Consider the following 9,510-nt stretch of genomic DNA (forward strand, 5'->3'; position numbering starts at 1 on the left):
TTGGCAGATAATTAATTTAATTCTGACATTTTTCTTGGCAAGAGCTTTTAAAGTATGGTGCAAAGCTTGGATTTTCTGTTGATGAGGAGTTTTTCTAGAAAGAAGTTGTTAAAGATTTTCTATGGCAGATCACATCCATTTCCCCAAAGCAGAAGCTGAGCTTGCTCAACCCACTAATAACATTTCTGTCCTGTAGGCAGAATCTGTCTCAGAGCCTGTAGTGTGCACAGGCCAGCTGTGCTGTGTGATGGCAGCTGAGTTGTGGTTAGCCTCTAACCTTTGGTGACAGTCCCACAACCCTGTGTGGAGCTTGGGGCCAGTTGTGCTTCAGTTTACTTTCCATCCCATTTCCCCATTTCACGTCCTTGTGGCTGGTTTGCCACAACGAGGAAGGTACTAGATGTCAGTTCTGCACAGCAATTCCTGAGCTGTTAAAAGTCATTCTGAATTCCCTTTGCTCCTACTGTGTTTACAAGTCTAGCCTAAGGCTGCAGTTGTTGGTTGCTCAGCTCTATTTCAGGCACGTTCTACCTGACTCAAGTGCAGGCAAACTGCACAACTTTGGGTTGTTTCAGTTGCATATTCAGATCTGCTTGTGTTTTATTCATGGGCAAGAGGCTGCAAAATTCCCCTCTGCTTGTGAGGAAAGCAGTCCTGGAGTTAAAATGGACCTGAACAGTGCTTCTTGAAGAAATAACTGCTCCTAGGTTAACTGCACATAGACTGGCAGGGGTGCTCCGTGTTGCTTGTGGGGCTGAAACTGATACAATGCCAGTGTCACCACAACTCCAGCTTCACCTATGGAAAAATGGTTAGAAAGTACCCACCATGTGTTGGCACGAGCCATTGTGCAAGAACAGGAAGGGTGGATGATACGAGGCATAGTGTCTTCAGAGGGCTCTTGCTCCAAAATAAAAGAAAGGAGGAAAAAAACTAACCTGTGATCAAGTGCTGTACTGCCATCCAGTTTCAGACTACAAGGAGGTGGAAAGCTCAGGGACTGCAAAGGAGTGAAACTGTTTGTTAACTCACCAAGGAAGAGCAAATGGGATGAATGTGAGAGGATGATTCTAGACAAGATGAAGAAGGAAAAGTAGGGGGTGGAGGCAACGGGATAGCTGGAAAAGATTGACTGTTTCTCTGTTGGGACATCCTGACTAAACAACAGGACTGCAGTGAATAAGTGAACAAGTTTCAGACCCGGTCACTTTCTTAGTTGCTTTTAACACACCCAGTTTATTGTCTGGGTCATCCTGCCTGTCTGATAATCCTACTTGCAGAGGTTCATGGTTTGTTGTCAGTCTCTCAGCTTAAAATAATTACAGCTCCAGCCTGAGACTTCCTTTCTCCTGAAGCATTCTAGTGGTCAGCACCTTTCCCCTGTTAAGTGCAGAGGCCTGTAATCTCTCCTCTTAAAGTCCCAGCGCTTTCACTGGGTCCAGCTATTTATAGATTCTATGATCCCTTCCTTTCTGTACTTCCCTTCTCAACTGGAAATCTTCTTCCAGGACCCGTTGACTTCACAAACTCTTTCCTTCCTGAGTCTATTGTTCCTGCTTTTGGCAGGAGGCTGACACCAAAACAATCCCCATCCCCAGCTGTGAGCATACTGGCCCTTTCTCTCAAATTCTCCTCAGGGATTCCCCGCAGGTGCCACAGTGTTCCTAAGCAGTGCCACATCCACCATCCTTTGTATGTTTGTCTCACTTGGTGACCCTGCAACCTTTCTACACATTGTGGCCACCCACAGAGCTGAACCACTGCTACCTACTCTCCACCCAAATCACAGTTCACAGGGGTGCTTATGTGCACTGATTATTGTTTGTTTTCAGAAGAGTAAAACAACAGCTTTCTCACTTTTCCTTGCTCACATTGTATTTTCCTTAGTGCTGCCTGCCTTGGGTCACTCTCTTCCCCTTTAGGCATGCTTCCTACCTGTCTTGTAAGTGCTGCAGGCAACTAGTCTTTGTACTAAAGGGATTCAGTTTAGAAAACTCTGGTGAGTGAGGTAATTTGCAAGGAACTGAGTTTACACATTTGCTGGAAAAGGTCACATCTGATAGGACAGCCCTATTGGCTCTGTCCTCCAGCAAGTTAGTGCTTGTGCTGTTTGGGCTACCTTCAAGGAAGCATTGGACAATCTGAGAAACTCCCAAACAGGTATGTTGCTCTGTTGTGAAAAAGGAGGTGCTTTTCTCACTTTAGTACTACCATCTTCCCCCTTCTCCACCTCTCCTTTTTCCCCCTGCACATAAGTCACTTGATTTTTTGGCTTATCTAATTCTACCATTAAAGTTCTTCAGTAAAGAATCTCAAAGCCAGAGAAAGCACTAATTCTGTTAATTACCATGTGGCCTATTCCAGGACTGTGGGCTGACAGTTAAGCTAGTCCTGACAACCCATGACCAACATAAACTGCAATTCTCAAAGGCAGTACTTTTTTTGCTCAAGGAACTGGATTTCTTGTAACTTTAGGGTCTGTGAAACCAACTCCTTTGGCTGCTTGGTCTCTTGAGTTTCAGCTGCTGCAGATGTTGAACACAGGGAAGCGGCTCAAGGATGCAAGCAATTGCCTCATGCCTCACAGACAGGCAAAGCTAACTTGGCCTTGAGATGTTATGTCTCTGCTGTGCTCTTGCTGAACAGCTAGGAAGCACTGGTCCCTAGATCTGACCTCCCTCTGCTTGAGCACAACCCTCCCACAGAGCACTAAAAAGATAGACACAGTTCCTAGTAGATAAACTTGCTGCTCACCTGAATGGTTCCAGAGCCTGAAGCATGCTGTGGACAAAGGTGAGAAGTAGCAAGGATCAAAGAAGTACATGAACTCCAACATGAGTGGTTGGATGCAGGAACATGGGCTCCATTGAGATGACATCAATTGTCACTCATGGTGGCAGTGCCTTTGTTAGGGCACTTGCATCTGACATCATGGGGATGCTGACACCTGGGTGTTGCTGTTGTACTGCTTGAGGATAAAGCCGCACAGCAGCTCAACCCTACCACTGTTGTGGAAGGTAGCAAGGAAGATGTAGCTGAGGAGCACTTTCTAGCATCTATGGAGTCCTGCTGCCACATGCAGGAAGACTTCTCCAATCAACTGACATGTTGTCTGCACTGTGTACCCCAGCTCCAAAGCCAGACATTGCATACCACAGGTTGTAACGGATCTGCTTCTCCAGCGGCATTGTTCCAAGAGCATCAAACAGTACTGGAACTCTGTCCCCAGCATGCAGACTGCCTGCCAAGGCACTGGAGGCTGAGGCCTGGTATTGGAGCTGAACAGACACCTGCAACAGAGAACACAGGAAGCTGAAGGAGGAAGAGCTCATGAAACCGTGACCTAGGAAGAACAATAAGGAAACAGCTACAAACCCTACAGACCACCTGCTCCTATGTAATCTGAGGGGAAACAGACTTGGAAAATACTCTCCTTTCTTTGGCAGGCTGCTTTGTTTTCCCATCAGAGAAGGTGATGGATTCCCATCCCTCTTGGGTTCAGAGAGTATGTTCCTCTCTTCATCCGAGAGGTTTTATTTGGTCTTTGCTCTGTGCAAGGCCTCATAATTAGGTTCCCTAAGGAAATTCTATCACCCATCATCTTAGCTGTGCCTCTTTCCTTCATGTTCCAGACAATGTCTAGCAAGGGAATGTCACCAGATGCAACCTGCTGCAGGCTCTCTCTGGTTGTCATCCTTTCTGATCCAAGTTCCTCACTGAACCTGATCATATTTATAAGATGAAATGCTATGTGATACAAGGCACGCTCCAGTCCCTCCACTGTTTTGTCATTCTTTATTGATGACCTAGACAAGGGGATTGAGTGTATCCTCAGTAAGTTTGCAGATGACACCAAGCTGGGAGGTGGTGCGGATCTGCCTGAGGGTACGGAGGCCTTTCAGAGGGATTTAGATAAGCTGGTTCGCTGGGCTGAGGTGAATGGGATGAGGTTCAACAAGGCCAAGTGCCAGTCCTGCACTTTGGCCACAACAACCCCATGCAGCATTATAGGCTTGGGGATGAGTGGCAGGATGACTGTGAAGAGGAAAGGGACCTGGGGGTGTTGGTTGATGCTCGGCTGAACATGAGTCAACAGTGTGCCCAGGTGGCCAAGAGGGCCAACGGCATCCTGGCCTGCATTAGAAATAGTGTGGCCAGCAGGAGCAGGGAGGTGATCATCCCCCTGTACTCGGCTCTGGTGAGGCCGCACCTCGAGTACTGTGTTCAGTTCTGGGCCCCTCACAGGAAAGACAGTGAGGCCCTGGAGCGTGTCCAGAGAAGGGCAACGAAACTGATGAGGGGTCTGGAGCACAAGTCCTATGAGGAGCGGCTGAGGGAGCTGGGATTGTTTGGTCTGGAGAAGAGGAGGCTCAGGGGAGACCTCATTGCACTCTACAACTTCCTGAAGGGAGGTTGTGGTGAAGAGGGGTTTGGCCTCTTCTCGCTGGCAATGAACAGGACCCGGGGAAAGTTGCAAGTTGTACCAGAGGAGGTTTAGGTTGGAGATGAGGAAGAACTTTTTCTCTCAGGGAGTGGTCAGGCACTGGAATGGCTGCGCAGGGAGGTGGTGGAGTCGCCGTCCCTGGCAGTGTTCAAGAGGCGTCTGGATGAGGAGCTGCAAGGTATGGTTTAGTAGCTTGTGGTAGCAGCGGTAATGTGAAGATGGTTGGACTAGATGATTTTATAGGTCGCTTCCAACCTTGTGATTCTATGATTCTCCACTACTCATTTTTAGTTTCCCCATTTCCTGCAACTCAGTAATAGCACTGGATACAGCAAACCTTGTTCTATTTATTAACCACCTCAAAAGGCTGAACATGTGTCTTATATCTATGTCTTATAACTATGACTAATGGCTAAGAAGTTTAATGACCGCCTTCTGGGAGACAGATGTTACAACTGCACCATGCCTTGCTATGGGGTCTAGCTGAGGGTCTTCTTGCAGCTTCCTCCCCTTTCCAGGCCTATGGAAGACCCAACACATTTTCCCAATAAGCCAGCAAATATTTTTTGTAATACATTCCCCTCTTGCATCCCTTACCCTCTCTGGACTCTGGTCTTAGGTAGTTTTCCAGAAGTGCTCTCTCATGGCTGCTAAGAGCCTGTGGACGTGGAACAGCAGAGCCAAGTGCCACAGATCTGTCATGCTTTAGGCAGACAGAGATTATATGACTGCAATGAGGCAGAAGGTCTGCACCTCTGCTAGGAGACTGTGTTGCTACCACTTCCATTTATTACATGTCTTGTTAGCTAGGGCAGGAATGATGTCTGCCAGTGAATCAGCCTTGCTGGTACCAACTGCTGCAGTATTTTGGGGGAACCTAAGGGTGTAAATTGTCTCCCGGATGGCTCCTGTATGGGAGAAAACTGTGGTCACTCTGAGAACAATTAAGCTGGTGATGAATAAGTATGCAAACATACATGGCACAGTGCAACCTTGGGTGAGTGGGTAAAGAAGCAAGCCCTTTGGCTGCCAAAACAGACAGCCAAGGCAGGGGCATGTGAATCAGCCTTCCTCACTCCCTCCCCTGAGCCACTATCCTGCCTTTACCCTGCTGTCCCAGCCCAGCTGAATTGGTTGCACTCAGGGAGCTATAGCAACTCCAAGCTCTGGAAGCTGCTGCAGCAGCAGAGCTGCAGTTCATCCACCAGACAGAGGAGTGTGGGGGTCATGGGGGACTGCTGCAGAAAGCAGTGCTTTTGTCCTGCCTTCCAGGCTTCCAGCACTGCCAAAGGTTTACCCTACCTCTAACCTGCCTTGGGGCTTTACTCCCTCTCTGACGTTCATGGCAAGACAGCTCAGAGCCTGCTGACTGCCCAGTCCACCCACCTTGCTCCCACATGGTGTGGAGAGCATGACTTTAAGCCACAGGACATGCTGTGACTGTCACCTGCTGAGCAGCCTGCTCCAAGCAAGGACAACTGTTATAGCACATCTCCAAACTGACCACTACAGCAAGGTATGAAACATTCTCCCTCCCCTCCCACCCCTCCTCTGAAGACATCTGCCAGCTCTCCTCTGCTTTGGGGCATCCCCAAATCCTCCCAGATCCCCAGCAGGTCATGCCAGTCAGAGATTCATTTTCAAACTGTGTGTTTGAAAATATTCAACAACAATACTGGAAATAGGGTTACAAAAGCAAAGCATAAAAACATAACATGTACACGCACACATACAGTTACTGAACAACTAGGTTAAAGCAGCAGTCAAGACTCATGCTGTAGTTACACACCCCATCAAGCCTCAGCCATTTTGCCAGGCAGCCCAGCAACATCAGCTGACACAACTGATAGAGACAGTGCTCTCCACCCTTCCAAACCTTCCTGGCTTTTCCCTTACTTTAGCAGTTCCAGGGGGAAGAGCAATCAGCTCAACAAAGCAAGGACAGCTGGTGTTAGGGCAGGGCTAGGGTTGTGACTCAGACCATGGTTACCCACTTGTCAGAACAGCGCAAGGGACAGCATGTGCAGCAGGACCCCTTCTGGCTGCAGCACATCCCCAAACCTGATCAAGCCATTACTCTGCTTCTCAGTACCTCTTGAGTTATTCATCTGTTGTGCTCCTTAATTTGTATGCTTCTTCTACCCTTGCTGGCTTCTCTCCAAACCACAACATTTGTTTGATTTGCAGTAAAATTGCCTAAGTTGTAAACCTTAACAAAATATTCACTCTACACGCAGCATAATAGCTCCTTATCTTAAATCTTGCTACAAGCATTGTATGGAGTCAGCATGTGATGTGACTGCCTGCCTTTGTACAATACTTTTTCCTACAGAGACAGCTACTAATTACATTCTGTGTGGCACACTGGCAGACTGGTCCCAGTATCTGTAAACTGGCTGTTTAAAAACAAACCAAATATATATCTATATTTGGCAACTCTGTTTTAAGTGTTGTTCCTCTCTCCACATATCACTAGGTTCCCGATACCCCACCACTCACACTGTGACCCATGGGAGACTGTCTCTCCCAGTTCTTTTTCAGGTAGTTTCCTCATTCAGCAAAAGCATGAGGCCGATGGGTCCAAGTAGGAGGGCAGGAGGCATGCCCTCCCTTTTCTTCACAGTTATTCTGGTTTACACTCTGGAGGGCAGTAGAAGACAGACAGCTACGTCCTTTCTCCCCCTTGTCACCGTGCTTCCAGATGGGTCCCCAGAGGGGCACCTTCTACCCTCCTTAGCTTAGACCTGCAAGTGCATGGCAGGTTTTACACCCACTGTGGCACTTCACCCCTGAGCTTCTCCAGCTCTCATCTGACATCAACTGCTTCTCATGCAGGGCCTTGGGTTTTCTCTCTGCCACTTTTCCTTTCACAGTAACTTCACACTCACAAGCAGCAAGACTTCTGTGCTGAAAAAGTGTCCCCAGTGGTATGGCACACCCCAAGAATGTGCCTGGTTACCTTCCTCTGTTCTACTGCATGATGCTGGAGACTGTCACTAACTGACATTGTTAACAGCACCATCTCTCATTAGGAGGCTACAAATTGCACTGGTGTCACAGCAATCAGGAGAAAAGAGTCTAATTTTACATGTGATGTAGATGGACACAAAAGCTGAGGGCCAAAGAACAGGATGCCAGCTAGCTGTTCAGAAATTCAACAGCAAAGCACATGAGATGCAAGAGAAACAGATGCAGGAAGTAGCAAGAACTGTGCAGTGACAGCACATGGTCACAGGGAAGAGTCAGCAGCAGGAGGTCTTTCCTGTACTGAAAGTGGCAACAAAAAGAAGCTGACTATTTCTCAGAGCAGGAGCATACTCTTCCTGCTGCTTTTATGTAAAACTGATGGACAGGATCAGCAGCCTTGCCAGGACTTGGAGCAGCCAGCGTGGGCTGGAAGGCTTGCAAGGGGCCTGGCTGAGACAAAGCAGCTTAAATAACCCTGCTGTAGGCAAGCCTTCCTAGGACACAGCACAGTGAGCACGAATCAAGTACCCCTTTGCAGAACTGCAGAGCCTGCACTCTCCCCACATGCCTCCTAGCAGAGACAGGCAGAAACAAGGTATGATACTGACCTACAGACCTCAGAGATTGCCTTGGCTCCTCCTGTGTACAGCCCATTCCTCTTTCATAAGCCCCAAACAGTGGTAATAGCACTGCAAACAGACTCTGTCCCTCCTAGTTCCTGCACAGCACATCCCTCAGGCAGCTAAACACAGACATCACAAGCATAAAGCCCGCACAGGAGGGGAGCAGCATCACACTGCAGTAGATGGGGACAAGGTGGAGTAAGCAACTCAGCCCTGGCAATGCCTGCTCTGCTTGCCATGCTCAGGTATTGTGAGGATGAGTAATGGCTGATGAAGGCACAGCCTTATGGGAGCTGCCCTCAGCTCTCTTCTTCCCAGGGCGCAGCCAGCTCTTGCAACACTCAACACAGGCTCTCCTGGTATGACTGCGAGGACAGCTGCACCATGAATGGGATCAGGGAACTCAGATGGTTTTAAAAATAACTGTGACAAAAAGCTATCAGTTATTTTTACCTGAATTGATTCCCCAGTACTGCTTGTGTAACCCCAGAAATGGGCATATAGAAGCAACCAAGGTAGTGGGGTAAGAGCAACACACTGCAGGGGCTACCCAAGGCGGGGCTGCAGCGAAGGATGTGCCCTGCCAGGATGGATCCAGCTTCGCTGCCAGCCTCAGTACCTTGTCCTGGGGTGGCTCGAGTCAGATGTGTGCAGATACCTCCTGTCTTACTGCAAAGCAGCCTGTCTCCATATCAGGTCCCAGCTGACCGTGCAGCGTGGCCCCTGGTGAGTCCCAGAACACAAGACTCAACACTCCTGCTAAGCCTTGCTCTGCAGGAGCTTTTGCCGAACGTCTCAGTTGTCCCTGGTTGTATCCCCAAACTTTACAGACCTTGCTAAGATCACACATCCTAGGCTCCCACGGCAATTAGTTCTACCATCTATCTTGCATATCAGTGGGAAAATTAGAAATAAGTGACATGGAAACCTTTAAATGTAAACTGAAAGTTGCCTTGTCCAGATACTTCCACATTTACTGCTTGCAACAGAGCGGTGTGACCAAACGATCTTCTTTTGGAAGGAAGGGCAGGAAGCGGTTCTGCTCCAGCTCAGCAGCGCCATGACAGCCGCTGGCTCCCGCTGTCCCTGCTCCGCAGTCGCTTGTTTTCCCTTGTTACGGTGCGAAAGGGGCTCTATGCCACGACACACCGTTCAAAGCACAACTACCTCTCTCCTACTCTCTTGCACCGCAATGCAACGCCGCGCCGGTCTGTGACTCAGCACGGTAAGGTCCTGACACCGTGCCTGGTCTGAAGCGAGCCCTTCCCTACCTGGATCACCGCCCCGCGCTGCGCTGCGGGGCAGGCCGTGCCTCCAGCTCACTAAATCACTCCCCGGCTGCGGCCTCACCGCGGGGACACCGCACAGCCCCCGAGCTCCCTCAGGCAGCGGCCGGGAGGAGCTCCGCGGGGGTCGGAGAGCCGCGCGCCGCGCCCGAAGGCACCGCAGTGCGCCCCCCGGCTTCGCAGGCCCCGC

At 49.3% G+C, this 9,510-nt stretch overlaps 1 protein-coding gene across 1 annotated transcript in view; it reads right to left on the minus strand.

Annotated features, from left to right (window-relative positions):
- The window catches only part of DDB2 (damage specific DNA binding protein 2), a 50,176-nt gene extending 40,667 nt beyond the window's left edge, over nt 1–9,509 (minus strand). The window contains exons 1-2 of the mRNA XM_090140904.1: nt 9,306–9,509; nt 2,755–3,290 (exon numbers count right to left, since the gene is read on the minus strand). The gene's annotated coding sequence lies outside the window, so the exon portion shown is untranslated. The remainder of the gene's footprint in view (nt 1–2,754; nt 3,291–9,305) is intronic.
- Between the last annotated feature and the right edge of the window lies 1 nt (nt 9,510).

Source organism: Phasianus colchicus, chromosome 5 (assembly GCF_987193195.1).
Source record: "Phasianus colchicus chromosome 5, bPhaCol1.hap1.1, whole genome shotgun sequence".
Lineage (NCBI taxonomy): Eukaryota > Metazoa > Chordata > Aves > Galliformes > Phasianidae > Phasianus > Phasianus colchicus.